The sequence below is a fragment of the Natrix helvetica genome (genome assembly GCF_964273705.1).
Source record: "Natrix helvetica genome assembly, chromosome: 3".
NCBI classification, from domain to species: domain Eukaryota; kingdom Metazoa; phylum Chordata; class Lepidosauria; order Squamata; family Natricidae; genus Natrix; species Natrix helvetica.
The window spans coordinates 64,541,140-64,564,737 of NC_138549.1; the positions used below are offsets into that span (position 1 = coordinate 64,541,140).

The following is a 23,598-nucleotide window of genomic DNA, read 5'->3' on the forward strand; positions in this document are numbered from 1 at the left end:
CTTCATGTTGGCTCAGGAAGGGGGGGAATGGGACCACATGTGCAGGGGAAGGGGACCGCGGCTCACGCTGATCTGAGGCTGGCGCTGAGGAGCCTCCTGCACATGTGGTCCCATTCCCCTTGCAAGGATCCCAGGCTCGCCCGATGCAAAAAATGCCTAGGTAACATCATCAGTGCTAGAAGGGAGTGGGGGCGGGAAGGAGGAGAAAGGAGAAGTTTCTCTTCTCAGAAATGTCTTCTCAGTGGAACTGTGGCAGCCTGCCTGTCCCTTTCTGACATTTCTGAGAAGAGCAACTTCTCCGGTCGGGCTGTGCCCGTGCGATTACAGCAACCACGCGGTTCGATGACGTCACCAGCCTCACCAGCCATAAACCTCACCGCACGTCACTGACTCATACATACATGTGTGTGCATACATACATACATACATACAGTACATACATACATACATACATACATACATACATACATACATACAATGATTGCAAAGCCCCAATCCTTGGGAACTTGGCCATAGGTGTCAATGCAAGTAAAGAATGAGGACAGATTGGGGTCTAAAAACCCAAGTTATTCTTAATAACCTCTGGAGGGATTAGGACTTCTCCTCAGGTAATAGGAGAAGTGTAATGTGGGTATGGGAGGATGTGTGAGGGTACAAAGAGATGTCTGAGACGTGCAGTAAAGTTCAGGATGGATGCAAGTTGAAGAGGAGTGCAGGGCTATGGTGTGAGTTGAAAAGAGCACATGAGGATGTTGCATGGGTCAGGAAGTGCAGAGGGGTGTGTGAGTGGTTACCACAAACCCAGAGGGACTGGGGGATTATGTGGGGAGAGACTCAGCCAAGTAACTTTGCAGGCTTCCTTGCCAGCCTGCCAGAAATGGGAATTCTTTCCCATTAATTTCTCCCTGTAGGCTTCCCACAAGCAAAGTCAGTGGGAAGCTGGCAAGAATCATTCCTGCTCCCACTGCTTCTTTGCCAACCCATGGTCATTATGTTGATCTATTTAGGTAAGTACAGGTAATCCTTGACTTACAACAGGTTTTTTAGTGACCATTTGAAGTTACAACAGCATTGAATAAAGGTGACTTATGACCATTTTGTGCATTTATGACCATTGTAGCATCCTCATGGTCATGTGATTAAAATTCAGGTGCTTGGTAACTGACTGATATTTAGCATGTTCCCAGTGTCCTGGGCTCCTGTGATCACCTTTTATGGCCTTCTGAGGAGCAAAATCAATGGGGGAACCAGATCCACTTAACTATGTTACTACCTTAACAACTGCAGTCATTCACTTAAAAACTGTGACAAGAAAAATCATAAAATGGGGGGAAATTCACCTAACAATTCTCTTGCTTAACAACTAAAATTTTGAGCTCAATTGTGGTCATAAGCTGAGGACTACCCATAAATAGCTCTGAAACAATGGCCCAACAGATCACAGGTTGTCTGAATACTATTACAATACCTGTAGCTTAATGAGAGCCTCATTTATCCAGTATAACAGACCTGGCAATGCTCTGATTGACAACTTGGCCATTTAGCCATTGTGCTATCCCAAAAAGAAGCTCCTTGAAGCCTAGCAAAAAAAGGGGGGAAAGATGAAAAGAATTGAATGATTTCTGTTGGAAACTAGGAGTGAAACCCAGTTAACTAGGGGCATAGCCTTTTAAATTTGGCATGATTTTAGCGTAGGTTTGTATTTCTCTTTCAGTTCCAAGTTCTTCATCTGGACTAAACTGGGGAGGAGGGCGTGGAAGATGCACCAGACAGGGGATGTAGAACAGGGGTGTATGGTAAGACTCCCTGCAAACAGGAACAAGGTCCAATCCACAATATTCCTTTACAACAGAAGCTCACCTCTTTGGATAAGCAGAAGCTTCAGTAGTTCTTTCCTCCCTCCTATTTTCACCCTCACTCTTCACAGCTTCTTTTTCTTGTCTATCTGCAAAGATCTGTCTCCTGGTTGCTGTATCATTTCTTCCCCTCCCTGCTCTTGACTCTGGGCTTATTTCCAAAGCAGGATCCCCTTAAATATTTCAGTAGCAAGAGGTTGCAATACAGCAATCAACTGCAGGCGCCCTTCCTCGCTCCCCCCCCCCTCCGCCCCAATATCACCCTGCTTTCTGATTCCATTGCGGTGCTGCCTGACACGTGTCCCCCCCCCCCCCCGCTTTAGATTTAACTCTATCTGCCCTTGCACCATGCTATCCGGGCACTCCCTGGATCCCGATCTCCATTCCGGCTACTCCAAAAGAAAGAGCGCCTGGAGAAGTTCTCTCCGCGGCGACAGGCAAGAAGGGGCAGCCTCTGCCTCCGCTTTTCCACCCGGCCAAAGGAGACCCGGAGCCGACCCCCTCCCCTCCCGGGCCACGCCGGTGCCAAGCTTCTGGGCCAATCGAAGGCTCGCAAAGAGTAAGGGAAGAGATCTCATTGGCTGAGCGATCTGCATGCATCAAATAGAGGAGGATGGCAAGGGAGCCTGGCGAGCAGCGGTGTTATCTTGGAGGCACTTTCACAGAGGGAACCGGCAGGTGACAACTCTCCGGAGGTAGAGCGCCCGAGAGCGGAGCTGCTTCGTCCCTGGCGGGTCCAGCAGCCAAAAGCGTGGCCCCAGCACCGCTCTCCAGCATGGCACGGGAAGACCATGGTGGCAATGGGATTTGTGCTCCTTACTTGGCGGGCACCAGGCGTCCACACTAGGAAGAGAGCCAGGTGCTTGGCTACCTCCACGGCGGGGAGAGGAGACCATGTCCCCGGAGCTGGGCACCTTCTCGACTACTTGGATCGTTCCCCACGCACGGCGGCACCTGCCCGGCACTTCTAGGGTTGTGCTTAGGAGGAAGCTGCAGGTAGGGCTCGAGAGAGAAGCGCTGTTCCTTTCTCCCCTCTAATTGCCACCCCTCCCTCTGCGAGAGACGACGCGAGTCCCCACCCCGCTTCTCGCCTTAAGAGCTCTGTGGAAAGCGGGCCAGGAAGGATGGTGATGGGCAGCGTCCGTCCAGCGGAACAGCAGATGGCAAGCTGGAACCCGAGCGGGCGAGGATTCCAGCTGGCATCGTTCCAGGAACACCATTTATTCTACCAGCCCTCGCAAGGAACTTATCCGGGGAGGCCCTAAGAAGAGCCCGAGTGGCCGGCATCCCGCTTCCAGGAGTAGCGCCGAGCAACTACCTGCCGCTCTGGCTGGCTAAGCCGAGCTGTTTCCAGGCGTCGCCTGCTCCCGTCCCTCGCTTCCGTCTTCCCCAGTCCTCTGCCGTTGGGGGGTAAGTCTCGGAAGTTCCCTTTCGGCGCTCGCTCGCAGGCGCAGCTGCTCTCGGGATGAGGCTTTGGGACCCCCTTGCCAAGCCAAAGTGGCGGACTAGGCTGCCTGCTGAGACCGCGCGCCTGTTGCTGCCCAGGGAGAGCCGGTTGGGCGCGCGGGTAATGAGCTGCAAAGCGCTGGCAGGCAGGGCTGGCTCGGAGGAGAGCCTCGAGGGAGGCAGAGCGGGCGAGGGATACCGGGGATCCGCGGCGCCCCCTCTCCCTGTTGGGAAGTGGGCCACGTGTGGCAACATCGACCGATGAGGCCGCCCTTAATTAGAACAATCGGTTAGCTGGCACCCTTCCCATGCCGGTTCTGGGGTTGCAGCCCCTTTACGGCCAAGGCAGGGCGGCGAGAGAGCGCGTGTGAGTGAGGAAGAGGGGTGTTCTGTATAACTCCACCCTCTGCACACCTATGCCCTCCGTTCAGCAGCGTTATCTGGGTGGGGAAGCTCCAAAAAGCAGATCCGGATGCGATCCAAAAGAGTTCTCACGAACGATCGTACCATACAAATATAACCGGCTATCTCCGCGTGGGCTTCACTTAGCCTGTGACTGCAATGAGAACCCCTGAACTTACCAGATCGTGGCTAGAATACAGTGAATGGAAATTCCATTTGTCCGTAGGGATGTGGGGAGAAGTTGTTAGACCTGGAGAAGTGCAGCCCAAGAGTTCCAAATTCTTAGTTTGAAGGTTGAAAACCCCTCCCCACAACTCAGCGGTCAGGTCCAATTACCTTTTCCAAATAAATCCTGTCTGAGTTTCCCAAGCTGTCGAAATAACCACGAAATAACCAGAATCTATTCAAACAACGGATTTGAGATAGAATATCATCTTTTGTTCTCATTTAGTTTTCTCTATGCTGTTGGAGGCATATATTCTCCCTCCCCCCCCTCAAACACACACACACACACACACACACACACACACACACACCAATATTTGCAAAACTCTTGGTTTGAGGAGAATTCCGGGTGTAATCAAAAATTTTGATTACACCCAGAATTAAGGATAGCAATAGTTTATCTATATGCTATATTCATTTAGATTAAATACTAAGGTGCCACATAATGGAGGCATAGGCTGTAATGTATCCACATGTTTAATGTAATCACCCTTTTAGATGCACACTAATAAGATGTTAGTTGCAAATCTAAAAATCTAAAAATGTAATCTGTGAAGTGATTCCAGGTAGGCAGAACGTTAAGCACAACCTGGACCTGTTAACTAGACCTCTGCTACTGACAATTGAATTGTAGGTTGCACCTTCCTTATTCTACTGGGGTGGATTTGAAAGGAGAATAATATACATAATGATATGCAGTTATCCATCTGTAAAGAATGTATTCAATTAATTCATTAGGTCATTGTCAAGCATGAATGCTTATAGTGGTATTGAATGGTTATTTTCCTTCCCTTCAATTCAAGCATGCTGTTAAATAAGTACTTAATAAAACAAGAAGTAGTGAGTTATAAAAAATCTTCGATGTTGCAGAAAGGAGAAGGCAAGTTCAAAATCATATAAGCCAGGATTTATTTTTGGCAGTGATCTTGACAATTTAATACTTCATCAGCAGAAATTCAACAGGCATTGTTTTCTCAACATAAAAATGCTGTATTAGGAGAAAGTTTACCTGCTGAATGGCTGCACTATGCAGTTGTTAAAAGCATATGAAGACTTGATATGGAAGGAGGTAAGAAAGAAATCAGAGTTTTAAATAAATTCTATTATGTGACTGTCTATATTAGGTTAGGATGTGCAGGGAGAAAGATCATATTAGGCCTGCATCTTTAGCACGGTAAAATAACTGTTAACATGAATCCTAGAAAAATATTCAAAATAACAAGTTTCCTGTGATAGGAAAGTATAAATTACAGATATTACCCCCGAGAGAAAGAAATTGGGTGGCTTTCAGTAGGCTTTGAGTATCTTGTTCCTCTTTTCTTCATTTGCAAGAAGATCAGATGAATTCCTTAGCTGGTTACTTCACAGAATTGTTTTATAGATGAACGACCAAAGTCATTTGAGTATTAGTAGTATGTAACTGATAAATGTGTACATGAAAGCAAAATGGGATTGCTTTCAAGAAGGACAAAGAGAGATCTGTATTTCCACAGGAGTTCTGAGGATAGTATAGTAGTGCAATGTACAAAACTGGAGTCTGACGTAGATGTATTGTATATAAATTAAATTTAGTCTTCTTGGGCTTAGTGTGCTTATGCACATTAGTCTAGTTTATTTAAAAATAACAGCCATCTTTCTCTAAATTATATAGGATTACATAGTGTAATCTTGTGTGCAGCTTTTGAAGTTATACACTCCTTTTCCATAGGCACATATTCACTTATTCATTTATCCAGTTCAGACAATTTGATGCTCTTCCTCTGGCTTTTCCTCCGGGTTGTCTCCTTCCTACTTCTTCTCCCACTCTTGCCTTGCTCTCTGATTCAGCACCAGAACCAATGTGGGTCGGTGCTAAAAAGGCATGTATTGGGTACACCTTTGTTAAAATGAAGCTCTCAGAATTACTTGGAGTAAAATGTTACCACTATGCCTTTTGTTTAATATATTGCCCATCCTATTATTAATGGCTGGAGGAGAAACAGGTGCAAAAAAGATTAGTACACCATCAACTTGGAGAGCTGTAGAAAGAGAGGCTCCTCTGTCTTCCTGAGGACAAATGGCCTTTGTGAAGATGCTTACTTTTACACCATAAAGATACAGGCTCCCTGTTCTTCTTTTGCTTCTGGCCCTCCATATAGGAACCCACAATTATGTGTCAGAACATACTGTTGTCCCCCACTTTGAGCACCAGGGTGCCATATCAGATAAATATAATGTGTTTTTCTCTGGGCAGCTCTCCCTAGTTCACTGGTCTGGACTTCCTTCCTTCCTCCCTTCGTTCCTCCCTCCCATCTATTCATTCATAGCAAATCTACTATCTTTCTATCATGAATCTGTTTCAGGCGCTCCAAACATAAGAGATGGTAAATGCCTTTTTAACCAAGCTGTTTGAAATAAGGATTCTGGGTTTGTCTCGCTTAAATTAAATTTAGGACTATTTTCGGACGCTAAACTATAATTTTAATTTAAACTCAAAAGAAAATATGCTTTATTATTAAAGATTTAGGAAGCAGTGTATTTACTTCTCTCTGAAAGATTGAGGCCTATGAATTAGTCTATCAAAGCAAGCTTTGCTGGCATATTTTACTTATTTATTTGTCAGATGTACATATTGTCCTTACTTCAGGAACTCAGGGCTGCATACATAACACTCCCTCCGTCCCCATTTTTGCTCACAAGAACAATAACTCTGTGCAGTGAGTTGTAATATGAGAGAGTGACCAGCCCAAATTTACCTAGTGCTTTTTCATAATTGAGGATGAACTAAAACATGGGGCATAGGCATATTAATCCAACTATTGAACCACTATAAATAAAACTGGCTCTAAAGATTATAGCTGAAGTCTTTCTGAATTGATAATTCTTGATACAAACACTAAATGGCTGGTGGTTTTGCTTTCAAGCAGTGGGGAATCACAGAAGGAAGTGTGTGTGTGTGTGTGTGTGTGTGTGTGTGTTTGTGCATGTGTGTGTGTGCGTGTGCATTTTTGCTGATAAATAAATGAAGGGAGACTAGTATAGATCTATTTCAAGCTATTTAGTTCTCATCAACTAGCCATACCCTTAAAACTCGGGCTGTTTTTACATATTAGGCAGCTATATTAACCTCTAAGCCACAAGCTCTCCTCCCTTATCAGCTGAGCCAGAGGAATGATTAAGTGTTTTGTCAAAGCACCTGGTATGCCCAAATATGGGATACACACACACAGATACATACATTCAAAGATGAATTGTGGCATGCACAATTATTTATAAATTACTCGCTACAGTGTCTGCTTGGCTGCTGAAAAGAACACCCCATGGAATCTTTGCAGTAGTTATTTTTAGCTTAGTGGACACAGAAGATAGAGGCAGCAATAAGTGGAATAGTTCATCTCCTGAGATACTGTGTTTTGGGGGAGAGGTTTACTATACCAGAGATAGGCAAACATTGTGATGGGCTGAATATCTATAGCTCAGGTGTAGGATGAATCTCCACCAACATAGGCAAACATGCTCTCCAGATGGGATATTGATTTCCATCAACCTCAGTAGAAAAGGAAGTTGGAATTGTAGTCTAAAATTTCTAAGGCACCCAGTAGCCTACAATAATAATGAGCAAATTACAACATGCATATAGATCTTTTTTTTAAAAAAAGTAGAATCTATTGTCAGTGTCAATATAGCCTGCGGTCTTCAACTATGAAAAGGGTAATCTTCATAATGATTGCACAAGGATGTCCAAAATTCAGAATCAAATCGATAATGACAGTCCGAGGTAGTGATGGATATGATGTTTATGAGTAGTTGAACTTCTTCTACCAGTCTCTTTGGATGATAGATTTGGGACGCAGCCCACTATAATGTTCATCCCTTGAATTGAAGCAGCACAAGAAAACTCTCATTAATGACCCTGGAACTTATGCAGGAAATCCTTCTGGCAGACTTTGTGCTCTCAATATATAAGCCCCAGAAAAATGGATGGGGACAAAGAAGATAATTGAAACATTGGCTTATTCGCCTTGCTATTGTTATTCTGTTTCAACTTCCTTCAATATCAATTATGCACAACATGGATTTGGATCTTTTGTTTCATAACGATGAGATAAAATAGTAAAAGTAAATTCATTTGTAAATTTTGTTTGAAATCATTTCCATTATATTTGTTTTGAATCTCTTTAACAATTTTATAGCAAAAACATTGTGGGACAGTGATTGAAATGTGATTGAAAATTGAAGACCTTAGAACAGAGATGTTTTAATGACACCTCCTCTGCTGTGTTTTTAAGTTGCATGCCAGAGTCTAAACTTGATTAATTAATTAAATTTAGACTCTGCTGACACCAGGTGACACTCTGCAATTTACTTTTTAAAAGTGAAGAGCAATAAAACAAAATCAAAGATGAAAAATTTAGCACATTTGTAAGGAGAAAACACAACACGCTTTAAGAAATTGTGGTTAGGGCCAGAACAAAACTTATATTTAATTTGACTTCTGCACAAATTTAATTAAGTTGCATATAATTAAAAGTCATGTATTTAACACTTTTCCATCTGTCAGATTAACAATGCTTACTTGGTAACAAGTTTGGGAAGTCACATGCGGGCTACAACCAAGACATTTGGAGGCTTGCATTTGGTTTTATCTCTATCTCTATCTCTATCTCTATCTCTATCTCTATCTCTCTCTCTCTCTCTATCTCTATCTCTATCTCTATCTGTCTGTCTGTCTGTCTGTCTGTCTCTCTCTCTCTCTCTCTCTCTCTCTCTCTCTCTCTCTCTCTCTCTCTCTCTGTGTGTGTGTATTGTATGTGATTTGTGTATATTTTTATTTGTTTCTGTGAAGGCTAAAGGCCTTATTTTTTTAAAAGGATAAAATTACTGGGGATTCCATTTTGATTTGGCCTCTATATTTGAACCATAATTCTATTACAGAAGACACATCAAAAATGTTTTTTTATTTGTTAAACAACATTCATGCTCCATACGCATCACTGCCATATCCCAATTTACATTCTCTTTTGTCACCAAGCTAAAAGTACTTTGCCCCTAGATTTATTTTATTGTTCATAATAATTGATACTGAGTTGACTCAAAGAATCAATGTTTCTGATAAATTATAAGGTGGATCCACATAGCATGCAGGTTAAAATAAGTTGCTAATTTGTGGTTCAGTCTGCTGTATAAACCAAGGCAAGTGGGTTGGTTCTGTTTTTAGTATTTCAGTTAACTGGGGTTGTGATGTGAATACACTTCCACTGAATCCCTGGGTGATTTCTTTGGCCTTCTCTGAATGGTATTAATCTCCAGATCTCTTACAAAAGAAGCAGATAGGGTGTTAGGCCTGGACTTCAAAAGCTTTGCCTTAAATTTACTCATTGCTGGAATCCATGTCATCTCTCAGCTCAACCTGCCCTGTAAGGCTGTGGTAAGGATTAAAAAAGGAGATGCGGATCCTACAGTACATACATTCATCTTTCTGGAGTCAATCACAAACACAATGAATAGTGATAACTGGTAACTGTGAATGTCCTAAAGAGGATTGGTTAAATGCAGCACGTAAACCTGTGCAATACTAGCAACATTCCTGTTATTCTTCTGGCAATGATCAGTTCAGAATAAGCAAAGTTCTGTCACCATTCCAATTCTGCAGGATATTCCTTGTACTACGGAATGCCATTTGCTCATATTTATCCCTCTGTGTCCCTACCCCTTTCTTTCCTCTCACAGACCCATGTTATATTGTAAACTCATTTTGGCAGGGATTTACCTTCTTGTTTGCTTATGGGACCTCTTGATGCTAGTAAATAAAAGGTAATAACAATGATGACAGATAAGAATGCTTCTGAATGCTTCTGCAGCCCTGGACGACTGGTGCCAACCAATTTAGACAGATAGGATACTAATAATCTGAAGAAAATAACATCTCTCCTATTTAGTTTTGTTTGCATAATTTGAAGTTTATCTAAGTTGGAATACCTGGCTCAATTAATCACAACTTTTTCTTTCATAATGAACTTCTACCCAAATGTCCACCAAAACAAATGAAGTACTGTTGTCCAACTGGCATTCTAGCACAGTGATATAGAGAATATAGAATCTGTCTCTTTGTGGATCATTTTACTACTTTCCACCTTTGTATTACAACACCAGATCAGGGAGAAAGGTCTTAACTGACATTCAAAACTAACCATATACATGGTTATACCATGTATATGCATTATATACCTTTATAGATCTAAAGCCAATCCAAGACTGTTGCAGTATCCATATGCCTAAAACCTCAAAGATTCCTCTTTTTAAAACAGTACAACACTTCTATTAATTTTTTCCTTTAACAGTGAAGGTATTTCCCAATGACATATATAAGAAATGTATACAAAATTATAAATGTGTTCTTTTTTATGTGCAACCATTATGAGTATACTTAAAACTGTGTTTTTCACAGTGGCCTGTCTGCAAGTGTTTAGAAAATGAAAATAATTAGTTCTGTGCTGTAAAAAAAATCACTAGCTCATTTGTGCATATCAAGCTTTGTTGTATTAAATGCAGAACAATAAATCAGATGATTCCTTCCCTAATCAGTTGGAAAACATGGCTGGACAATTAGCTCATTCTTATAATATGTAAACTATCCAGACTGTTTTCTGTGGGATTTGATTAGGCTGAATCCTTCCCTCTGGCTCCACTCCATAACTCAGTTCTTCAAGGTAAAGTGGGAACAATATTATAGAGAGTTCGACTGCAGAGTTAGTATCCATCTAATATTTCATGCAGGTCTGGATAAACATGACTAGGCTACGTGGCAGTCTACATAGGGGAGAACTTTTTCTCGGCTCCTGAACATTATAGTGAGCTACTTTAATGTAAAGGCTGTCTGGTGGGAGGTCAGGTGAGACCTTGAGCTCCATATATATACACACACCAGTGTTGCTTTCTTGTTTGCGTGCTGCAGCTCTCAACCTCCTGGGCCTTCACAAGTGGATGGTTGGCTCCTTTGTGAATATGTGGTACTTCCTATGTGGGTATTAGAGAGAGATTAGATGACGCAGGAAGGCAGCTTATTGTGTCCCCTGGCAATGAATTGTAAACATCTTATTTTGAAGACATGGAGTTTTTTTGAAAGCTGTTGTTAGAGAATGCCAGTTTATTTGAGTATCACTACTTAAGATTCATTAGAAAAATGGAAGGATGTTTGAGGACATCACTCCATGGCCAGGAGTCAACAATTGAGAAGAGAGGGATTTTTTTCAAAGGGCAAGGGAGCATTGATTCTTGCTCTAACGCAGTAGAATTACAAGAGCAGATGTCACAGAAAGGAAATAGGCTTTAAAAACACAGATTGGGCTCTTTGTCTGCTGACCTTCTGCAGAGTGGAAGGACTCATAAATGGAATGAAGTCATCTGACTTGCAAGTCTAAAAGTTCATTACAGGACTTGCCCATGACCATGTAATCAACTTCATGAAGCTGCTGTTGTCTATTGCCACTTTCTGTTCATTGCACCACATTGCCTTCCCCAATTCATTGTTTATAGAATTATGGGAAATATTTTAGTACAATTACAAAGATGCTTCATTTTAACAGAACATATCCGGATTTGGAATAGACTTTAAATTCCATGTCTATTCTGAAACCCGGCTACAGCTGCTTTAAGAACACATAAGGATAACTGCATATGTTATGTTTTGTGCATTAGCTATATTCTGTTTTAAGAATGAATAAGGATGCTCTCTACTCAGATCTCGTGTCACCAGTATTCCTGATCACATAAGATTCACCCACAATCTTCCTAAGAAGTTTGAAACCCATTGGCAATTCCCCTAACAACACAATTTTAGCTATCATTAATGTTGAGGCACTAATCTCCAATATCCATTAAAATATGGATTTCAAGTAATCAAGAATATAATCCTTGGTCATAAAGCACACCTTGCCACCAGCTGGTAATACTTCATATTCATCCATTAACATATCAGCAATAACAAAGATGAAAATTGATGGCACATCTATAGGAATATGCATGGCTCAACAACACACCAACTTTTTCATGGCTGATTTAGAAAAAATGCTTTCTCAACCCTTACACATTTACCTAACTTCTTTTACTAGACCCATTACCCATTAATGACATTTTCAGCATCTGGACCCATGGGAAAGAATCTCTCAACAAATCCCATCATGATGTCAACAATTTTCACTTCACCATCAATTATGAAACTAAACAATAGATATAAAAATTACATTATACAGGATAAGTACATATTCCCATGCCTATTTACATGCTTACAGATTCCATTCAGAACACACTACCAAATCTCTCATCTGTAGCCAACTTTACACTACAGCCATATTTGTTCTAACTAATGTGACAGAGATGCTCAACTGATGGAATTAAACCAGGCATTAAACTACACATCAAATAGATCAATAGACAAATCAATAGATCCAGATCAATTTTCAAGGAGGACCTATTAAAGGACAGACAATGAGAAAGAACACCATTGGTTGTCACTTACAGCTCACAATTCATTTCACTCAAATGCATTATTAATAAGCTATAGTCTACAATGACACTGCACTTTCTCAGGCCCTGGGAAGCAGGCCCAAACCTGCATATGGACAACTACCCAACCTGAAACAAATTCTCACAAGCAACAGGAAAAAACAGATCAATGATGCGAAAATGAGAACAAGAGCTTGCAACAAAACCAGACATTAATTTTGCTCCACATTTATACCAGCAGAACTATGACATGCTCCAATAAGTGCACACCCAAGATTAAATATGTCTTTATTTACTTTTACTCTTTCATCATCTGCCAGTAACGCTCCCCTAGATTCTAGGTAGGATAAGTAGGTCAAAGTTTGTGCAAAACAACAAAGTAACATTAAAGCATCTTTCTCTTCCAGGACACTCCATTACCTTAAAGCAGCCATATTGGGAAAAGAAACTTTCCTAGTACAATTGAATGAGAACTTGTTGAACTCACATATATCAAAAGATTTTAGGCTGAATGTCTCAAAAAGCACATTAACACATTACCGCTATTCATTGATAAAAAATACTTCTAATTTGCCTCACCTAATATCTGCAAATCCACCTTGTCTTCTGTTTTTCTCTTCTTTTCCCCACTAGCTCAATGCAAGTTAAATCCTATATTAATCTGGCCACTCCACTATATTTCATGAAGTGAGCTGTAATTCACAAAAGCTTATTATACCTTTTAATAAAATTGGTTAGTCTGAATAGATGTTATCAGGTTTCTCCTTATTTTTGCTTCAGAGAAAGGCACCCTACAACCACAATAAAAGGATATGCAGCATCACCTGAAGCCACAAGCCCTGTGTTATGATCCCAACATTCTTATAAGCTTAAGGAGTCAGAAAAAATCCATAGACAAGATCAAGTTGTTGTATTATGACATTGCTTTTGTTAGCCAGCAGGGGTCAGTCTCTCCTCTCAGTCTGTGTTCTGTTGTGTCTCGACTTATTGAAACTTTTGGACAAGGCAGAAATCTGAAGTCAGTGGAGAGGTTATTCTAATAATTTCTTATCTTTAGGCCAAGAGCAGCTTGCTATTAATTGGCCTCCTTTTTGTCTTTTGCCCAGTTTCTTAAGGGAAGCCTGGGAAACTTGTTAAGTGTATCAAGACCAGTTTCCTGCCAAGTTTTTTTCCCACTAAAAACAGCAACTTTAATAAGAAGAACAAGGACTTACATCACACTTTACAGTGCTTTACAACATTGCACATAGACCATATTATATCGGATTGCCATCTTTATGATAATCCTAGATGGAAATTTTGTACTCATTAGTTTAAAGAGATAGAGAGGGGTTATATGGGTTGCCAAAGATGAGCCATAAATTGGGACAGCTGTCTTCATTCATAAGTCAATTTCTCGTCAGCTACATTTTGCCCTTTTTCATTTTCCAGATTCACTGCTGGAGCCAACTTCTAGTTCAAGGCTCAGCTGCACATCAAGGCCATTTAAATCACTCATTGTTTGGAACAGAACCTTCTTAGGAGGCCTCTCCTTTATCCTCCTCAATGGCTTTTCTTTTCTTTTTGTTCCTAGCCGGCTGCAAAACAAAGCCAGGAAAAAATCCTGAAGAAATTAATGAGCTGCAAAAATGAAAATGTTTAGCTGGAGTAGCAGCACACAAACTGACTGGCATTTGCTTCCTTCCACTCCCCACCTCCCCATACCCTCCTCCAAAGACATAAACAGGGGGTGCATCATCACTATAGCTTGGTAGATTTGACCAAAGCAACCATGGGCCATTATAGTTGCAGAGCGAATTAATCGTGGCGTTAAGCCTGTAGATCATCTTTCCATAGGGAGCCATCATTCCTACATGGATTTTGCTGTCCAGAAAAGAGCTGTGCTTGGAGAAAACAATGTTTTCATTGTCTTGACAATAGCCCTTCTCGTACCTGCCAAATTTCCTGATGAAGATCCAGATGTGTTATTACAGAAACAAATTGGGGCAATATGAGTAATGTCCCCCTAGGTGGGGCAGGGAAACAATCTGAACTCCATAAGTTATGATATATCCACACAGGATTATGTAGAATTGTTACTTTCATTGCTCAGAGTTTTAGAGAGGGCAACATGCCAGGCTGGCTTGACATGAATGTGGCATCAAAGACTCAATATATCAATTGTAATGGAAGAGAAAATTAGAGATATATGGTGTTTGACAGCTGCAGCCACCAGCAGGCTTTTTGCACAAGGTTCTCAGAAGAGGGCTATCTGAAAGCTTGGCATCTGAGTAGCAGTACAGTTAAATGTGATAATTAATCCATATTTGCCTCAATTTCAATGCAGGATTGAAGGGGGGGGGGAGAGGGGAGGAGAAAGAGAGAGAGAGTGGGGGAGACCTTGATATAGAATAGATATTACACACTGGATATAAAAGTTACTGGTTACCAATATTAAGATAGAAAACAGTTTTTTTTAGTGAAATTTCAGCAGTATGCCAATGGAATTGTTCTACAGATATGACTGATAACTGAGATGTGTCCAGAAAGAATGACAAGATGGAATAGAAAGAATCTTTGAAATCTATGTGATGAAAGGTATATGATTGTGGGTGGAAATATAGGGAGATCATGTTCCCCTTCAAATAACTCAATCTGGTCATTGCCTGCATTCCTTAACTATTTGGTCAATGAGGTCCCAGCTGAACAAGACCTGGTTTCATAATTCCTAAATTCAAATTTCCTAACCTTCAGTCAATTAACAGTTCCCGGAGCAAAAGCACTTCCTTGGGTGATGATATATATGAAATGTACCGGACAATGAAAGGGTTTAGCCAGCAATTCAATTTAGGGAGATGGAGAAGGCTATTATAATCTACTGTAGAGACCAAAAATAAATAAAAATACAATGAGGAAAAAAGGAATTGGTGAACTCTCTACAGATCTTAGAATTACAGGCTTGCAATTTGGGATCCAAGGAAGAGGAGCATGCTATATTTCATCCTTGCAGTGTTTAACTGCATGTGGTTAAGAGGGTCATTAGATGATGTTGCAGGCCAATTTTCTTTAACATAGGAAAATTCTGGGAACAGATGGAATGAGAAAGAGAAGCATCACCTACCGATTTTGGGGGAAGGAAATGGGTACAACTGGACAGAGTGTTAATTTATAAGATGGGCAGAATGCCCTTTCCCTATTCAACTGGTACTTTCTCTGTATTAGAGGTAACTTGGTCAATTTTCATAGGGAAATAAAGTGCTATTTACATACTTTTCAGTCTATCTGTTGGCGGAGGGAGTTCCTTGTTCTGGGGCCTGGTATACTGAAGCTTGTTCATAATGAAAACTCCTTGGAACAGGGAAATGTTTTTCTGTCATTCTGTAAATTCTGTAAAATACTGTAAATACCAGAGATGTTGATGTTATTGCTTCTATCTCCCTGATTCAATGTTATGTTAATAACCAGTGCTGGTGGACTGGGCAATCTTAACTGGGGCTTTAAAAGCATCACCTGGAAGTGGTTCAGAGGTGAGGAACTTAAGTTTCTGTTTCAAGATAACCATAAACAGTTCTATTGAGGCCGCCAATGTGTTCTAGATGAACAACTTTTCTCAGGAACTGTGTTTGAAAGTATCTGAACTGATTCCTCATGTATCACAGATTCAAATCCAATAATTTCTTCAAATGATTGAAAATAGTTTGGTGTACGTCTTTGGCAAAGTGGGTGACATATAAGGCTCCATATATTTCCAGAGCATAGCTGCTGATATTCCTTATCATCGGACTTATTGGTGAGGGCTAGTGAAGTTCAGCAATAGCTGGAGAACCATGTTACTTATCTTAACGTTTTTAAAGAAATTTTTCGACCTTTACTTATTCCAGTAGGGGTCTTCAAAGAAAAGTTCTCCACAATAATGTTGTTTGTAATTTGTGGGTCCACATACCACTATGATGCTTTCACTATAGGGAAGGTTGACTAACCTAATTACGACATTCTGTTTAGAAAAAAAAAATCAGAAATATTTGAATGCTCTGACTTCCCTGGGGAGATTTACTGTACCAGAGTATTGCCTGGATTTCCCACTATTAAGGCATTAGCTAATTGTCAGAGTGATTAGCCTGGATTTTTTTTGTCAAGCTACATACATTTCTTCCATCATCTTTCACAGTCAATTAAGAACACTTTAACCAGGGGCCAAACACCTTGTTGGATATGCAATGGTCTGGAAAGTCACAGAAGAAGTACAATATGTGCCATTAACTTTATTGCTGCAAGGTGAATTAATAGCAGCTCACCAAACAGCTTTCATTCTTGAGTGTTGGCACAATGGCACAATAGTTGTGCTCCTTAAGACAAAAAAGGTCATTTGCTCTCATTTTTCAACCCACATCTGGAATGGGCAAGTTTCCAATCCATTAAATAGGTCACATCTATCCAACAAAACTGTTATGCTACAGGATAAGATGATTTTGCTATTTCTCTTGGCTAATTTGCTCCACTTTTATGGTGGTCATGTTGCCAGCCAGTCCATCTTTACCAGATCTGATTCAGCAAGGGAATGGTGGTACCACAACTTCTGCCCTGGTCTTAGCTTTATGTTAATTCTGCTCCCATCTGATGAGTGCAGGGTCAAGGGTTTATAGTGTCCTACCACATTGACTGATGAGGCTACCTTCCACTAACATGAAGACTTTTGAATTTTTAGAACAATTAATTTAATATCTGCTGTGCACGATAAGGCCTTGGAACTGTAACTTTGTCCATTGCTGCTTTAGAGCGAACTTGCCAAATGTAATTGAAAATTGCTAAACCATAGTGCAAAAACATCTAAAATCCTGCCCAAATTAATTTGAACGGTTAAAGAAATGTAAACAATTCTTTTCCTGTAGGTTCTGTTTTTAGAAGGAGGGATGGTGTTGGTGTCCACGAAGTTTTGTTCCCTTAGTGCAGTGCTTATTAGGCCTTAATCTAAAGTCATTCCTACATCTGATATACCGAAATGGTTGGGCTATATTTCTTGAAAGTAGCAGGATGATAGTCTTTTGGCTGGGCAAGAGTTGTACCAGTGGCAATCTTTTGTTCTGCACAAATGCTGGTTTAGATAGGTGTAAAGCATGGTAATTTGATAGCTTTCCTTATCCTTCTATCTATTATTCTGCTGAACTGAGGAGATATAGGATGAAGCACTGTGGTTGGATACCTTCTACCATTATGAAATACTGAAAGATCAATGTCACGGCAGCAGCTGGCATTAGTATATGATACTTAAAACTCCCACTGAAGCATGTGCATATTTTGCTATCTTGTTTGCTTTTCAAGAAGCTTGACCAAAATATGTGCATGTAGCAAGTCAACCAATTTTTTTTTTAAAAAAGGTTTTCAATATCAGTAGAATGCAGGGCCAGTCTTCCCATTGGGAGGAATTAACGGCAGCTCAAAAATCAGATCCAATAGGCTGTGGCATGCCCAACCTAGTGGGCTGTGATGGGCCCCTGGAAATGTAAGTGAGCACACGCACATGCACTCCATTTAAGGGAGTGGTAAATGTGCATGCATACCACTCAAGCAAATGGAGCTATGTGCGCGTGTGCAGAACCATCCCCTCCCTCCCACACACACGGGTCTGCAAAGCTGGAAACATTGGGGATTTCTGCTGTAGACTGAAATATTTTTCTAGGTTCATAGCTTTCATTCTTACACCTTCATCTTCTCAGGATGGAATTTATGTGGGCTAATTTTGGAAGAGGGAGGTGGGTGGACTCCACTTCCAATATCTCTGCTCTTGCTGCTCTTAGATATCTTTCCACATAGATAGGAAACAGTAATGTAAACACCTTGGAGATCCTGGGACATTACCACTAAGTGCAAGGTGCATCTATTTCAGACACCTTTCCCAAATTTAACCTTCATGGTGACTACCTATGGAGGTCCACTTTTGCTATGTTCTGCTGAGGGACACATGGCATGGATTTTGTAACTTGTTAACTAACATAGTTACTTTGTATTTTAATTTGACTTATTTTCTCTTTTTAAAAATGATGTTGTCTTATTACAGCCTGGAATGTAGGAATACATTCTTTAACATTTAACTGAAAAGATAAACTAGCTGGAGACTATCTCCAGATAAGAAATAGTTTGTTAGTATAAATTGGGGTCTGGTTTGTCTCTTTTGTCACTTCCAAACAACCTTTTTCCTTACAATTTATGCCCCTTCTGACATCAGACCTCATTTTAATGAACACGTGTGATATTAGGGGATTCAAATATGTAATGTGTTTGACTACATGTAACTGATTTCCTATGCAAAGGGGAAGTTACTTTTATCCTGCCCAGTCTTTCCTCTTGCATTTTCTTTGTTGTGTTAACTATAGAAAGGAATTTTTCATAGGGAGATGCCACTTTATCAGGATACCCTAATAAACTGCTTTTAAATTATCTTCTGACTCAATTGCTTATTGGGAAGTTAAACCAAGGCAGAACCTAGGGTCAGATTTGGCTATAACCGCAGATCCAGAATATTACAAAATGCATATTTTCCTAGTTTTTCTAATTAATTTTAACTATCCAAATAAGTTTTGGAGAAACTGACTTACTCTAGCAAAGCAAAACTTTTTACAAAAGTCCAGATTTTCTGCATAAGGTTATTTATATATAGCATTTAGAAATAAAAATGATAATTCTTAACCTTATTAATGCAAAGTCTTTGCCAAGAAAGGGAAACTCCTACAACTCAAATATATTATGAAATGTAAACTTGCAAGTCTTTGCTTAGTTTGATAAATTATATTTGCTGCAGTTAATCCCAAGGAAAGGCAGTGCTGAATCACAGATCGCTGAGGTTTACTTATGTAACATTAGAATCAGAATCCTTCTACTTCTAGATTAGCCTTTCCCGAATTGGTGTATTCCAGATATATTGAGACTAAAAGTTTCCACATTTACAATTACTGCAGCTAAAATATCCGGAGTTATCTGTAAAGGACAAAGGGTGTGGTATACAGTCCTGCAGATACTATATTACATCATCATTCAGGAGGGGCTAAAGTAAATCTATGTTTAAAGCCCTCTCCACCCCATCTAATATTGTGTAGCCTAAAAGTATAGTGCTTGCTACGGACAATCATGGAAACAAACAACTTGCCTTGATGTTGGCCTGTGTTACAGTTGCCAAGGCAGCTTTAAGTGAATCCCAAGGTTGTTGAGACAAAACTATTGTCAAAGGTTGCCATACATTTAAATAAAACTATACAAAAATAAGGCAGGAGTGCATTCTTGGGAGTTGATTCAACATTTTGAATCTAATGCAGCTCATATTGAAATCCTTTTATTTCTGGTGTTGAGATACTGAATTGAAAGCTCAGCCATACCAGGTAGACCAAACAGGAAGCACAATGAGAAAAACATATTCTACTTTATTGCAAAGCTGATAGAACCTTGCAAGTCTAAAAGTACAATTCTCCTAACCTCACCTTTTCAGGCTGATAACTTAGAGATGGTCCCACCTTATCCTCTTGCTCTGCTCACTATGCAGTTATGGCTATGTCATTGCTTATCTGACCATATCCTCTCCCCCCTGGTTTCCCAGGGTCACTCCCACATACCATTATATCTGTGAGACCCACATCTCAAGTCTGATTGCCAGTCATCAGTCTCTAATTTTATTTTTTTCCTGTTCTCATTTCATGGCAGCAGGCAGTCTTTATTTCATTTATTTGGCTGACAGTGCAGGGTCTGATGTTGAGCAATAGCCATCTATAGCTAGGATCTGATTAGCATCTGCCTAGTAACAAGAAAAGTACACAGATTCAATAGTCTTGATGATTTAGATCCATAGAATTCAACACCATATGGAAATGATCTTGAGGGAAGAGAAGAAGAAATATTCTCTAGGAAACCACCAGACAAGAGAAGGACCAGACCCTAATGGCTTAAGGTCAGAGGAAGAAACTTAGGAAGGACTCATCTTAGCCAAAAATAAGCCAACAATCTATTTTGTTTATTGCTCAGCTGCTTCTGGAGTCTTCTGTGTTCATTCTTCTTTAGATATGTTGGATCATGTTTACAGGACTGAAAGTTCTCCTCTTAGATGGTGGGTGGTGGTCTCAAGTGGACCAGGAACCAGAAGCTATGGCATCTAATTGGAATCAGGACTTAAGAGGAAGCTAGAAAGTAGGGTTAAGAAACAATTCAGAAGGACATGTACAGCCAGGTTAAATCAGGTTGATATAGAAAACTCTTTGCTGAGAAGATTCCCACACAGAGAGAAGTCATATATCAGTTCAACAGCAATTCTGCTGTTCTGCTCATCCTAAAGCCCCAGCAGTAATTCTGCAGGAACTCACACTGGTAATTTCAGAAACAGTACTGAGAATCCCGGACTGTTTAGATATGGTCAGGGACCATCAGGATTTTGTAACTTTATCCCTAGCGTTGTCCCAACTTCTTCTTGATTTAAACTGGGAAGTAGGACAGGATCCTATAGGTCTGTTAGCATGACTGGCAATCCAACTGCTGCTTTGGTCATTTAGAAATCACTGCAAAATTGCTTCTGCCTAGCAGAGTCTTACCTTTTTGGTATTCTGTGGAGTGAGTCAAGGGAAATAAATTGGGCAGTGGCTAGATACTTGCATTAAATATGATTAAACTCTATTTAAAACTCATTATCAAGACTACTTTGTGCTGCTGGTGTAGGCAAAAAGCAGTTACTGTTAATCACCGTTGTATCATTTTGCCATCCAAGGGACTTTTCTGGGCAGTTCAGGATATTATATAATTTGGGCCAATTGGCCATTTCATTTGTTGAGCTCTAATGATGTAGACAAAGTAAACCTACTTCATAAATACCGTTCAATTCTTTCGCCTCTTGATTTATTATTAAGGGGAAAGAAACTGACTGTTGGGTTCCAGGGGATAATAAATGCCTCCTTGGAAAAGGTGAAAGCCCAATCTGCTAAGAACACTGATTGTTTACATACTTATATCTCACATTACAAAAACTCACCTGCTGCCATTTTGGTGTCCCCTTAAAGCCTTAGGGACAACAGTGTTGTTCTGGTCATCCTTCAGATATGCTTAATAGCAACATGCATATATATATACACACACACACACACACACATATATATATATATATATATATATATGTATGTATGTATGTATGTATGTATGTATGTATGTATATACGTATATACATATATACATATATACACACATATACACACACACACACATACATACACACACACACACACACACACACACACACATCCTATGGAGACTTCTTTTGCATTTATTTATTTAGAAAATTTATATGGCCAGCCATCTAATATACAAATGCCTGGCTAATAACAGTCAACATGAGCAATATAATGAAACCTTTATAAACCAAATAAAAACAAAATTAAAATGAATCATAGTACAATAACCAAGGAACCATAAAACTAATTGACCCAAAGATACAGCTATATTGGTCTCATCTATTATCTCAACCCAAGCCTTGTGGGGAAAAACAGGATTCAAGTGTGTATGTGAGTGTTCCATAGAGCAGGTGTTGTGACAAAGAAAACATTGCTGCTTGTCTCACAAGATGTTAATTGTTTAAAAAAAGAGGATCTGGAGCTCACTCTCCCTGTCAGATCTGTTAAGATGGCAGAGACCACTGGTCTCACCTGAGTTCCACCTATAGATTGGTCCTGTTAAACTGTTAACAACACTGCTGTAGGTGTGTACCAGGGAGGTGCGGTCAGGGGAGGCAGGGGAGGCAGGGGAGACAGAGCCGCACTGCTCTCATCATGAAAATTTTAAAAAAAGGGAAAAGGGAAAAGGCGCTGCACATGTGGCCGGGAATGGGAGCTCTCCATGGTCCCCTTCATGTTGACTCAGGAGTCAGGAAGGAGGGGAATGGGACCATGTGTGCAGGAGGCTCCTCTAGCCTCAGCCTCCCTCCTGCGCACGTCCCATTCCCCGCCTTCCTAAGTCAACCTGAAGGGGACCGCGGGGCGTGAGCCGCAGTCCCGCGGAGCACGCTCCGTGGTCCCCTTCATGTTGACTTAGGAAGGTGGGGAATGGGACGTGCGCAGGAGGAAGGCTGGAGGTATCGCGGAGGAGGGATTGCGCTGCGTGAGCCGCTGTCCTGCGGAGCCGCTGTCCCGCAGAGCACGCAGGAGGGAGGCTGGAGGTATCACGGAGGAGGGATTGCGCAGCGTGAGCTGCTGTCCTGCGGAGCCGCTGTCCCGTGGAGCACACAGGGGGGAGGCTGGAGGGATCGCGGAGGAGGGATTGCGCAGTGTGAGCCGCTGTCCCACGGAGCCGCTGTCCCGTGGAGCGCGCTGACGTGGTCCCATTCCCCTCCTTCCTGAGTCAACATGAAGGGGACCGCAGCTCACGCTGATGACATCACCAGCCTCACCAGCCGTAAAGCTCACCGCACGTCACTGGTGTGTACAAATGGTTCCCTGCTACATACACCTGCCCACATGAAAAGTAAATGTTGCAATGATTGGCAGATGTTTTCCCTACAGGTTGAAGATTGGGGCAGCAAAGCTGGAGGAATCAACCATACGCATGCATATAACAAGCGGAAGCAATATTTAATGGTTACTCTAAATTGAAAAAATACAGGCAGAATAGGGATCAGCAATAGGAACAGCACATTTCCTACCAGCATAGCTTTCTGATGTTTTAAGATAGATGGGTATTAGAACTAGCAGTGCTTCAGATTCAAAGGCAAGTTATTTTGGAATATGTGAGCAAATCTTCATAACACATGCAACATGATCCCAGTAAAACATGATCCAAGGTCTGCAGTTCAATTTTATTGGCCCCCAGTAGTGCCCTGAGAGGGTCCTGGGTGCTCTGGATCAGATCATACCCAAGTGGCTTCCCGCTGCCTGAGGATCCCAGAACTTCCCTTGGCTCACAGAAGAATGGAAGGAGTGGGTGGGTGAAGTGGATGAAAAGCACTTCTGGAGAATGCCAAGGTATGAATCTGACTGAACATGAGTAACAGCCACTATAAGGGCCTATGTTCTGGTGAAGATAGCAGAATGTCAGTATTTCTGCACCCAAACTTCCTCTAGGGATAGTTGACTGGTGGCTTTGTTTAAGGTGACTTGAGCTGTCCTGGGACAGGGGCTCTCAATATCACCCTGAGAAACCTGCAGGGCAACTGATCAATAAAGTTACTGTAATTGGACTTGTGCTAAGT

The 23,598-nt window shown here is 41.1% G+C and overlaps 1 protein-coding gene across 2 annotated transcripts in view; it reads left to right on the forward strand.

Annotated features, from left to right (window-relative positions):
* The first annotated feature begins 2,533 nt into the window (after positions 1 to 2,533).
* The window catches only part of BRINP2 (BMP/retinoic acid inducible neural specific 2), a 179,311-nt gene continuing 158,246 nt past the window's right edge, over positions 2,534 to 23,598 (forward strand). For both annotated transcript variants that reach the window (XR_014175046.1, XM_081948966.1), the window contains exon 1: positions 2,534 to 3,266. The gene's annotated coding sequence lies outside the window, so the exon portion shown is untranslated. The remainder of the gene's footprint in view (positions 3,267 to 23,598) is intronic.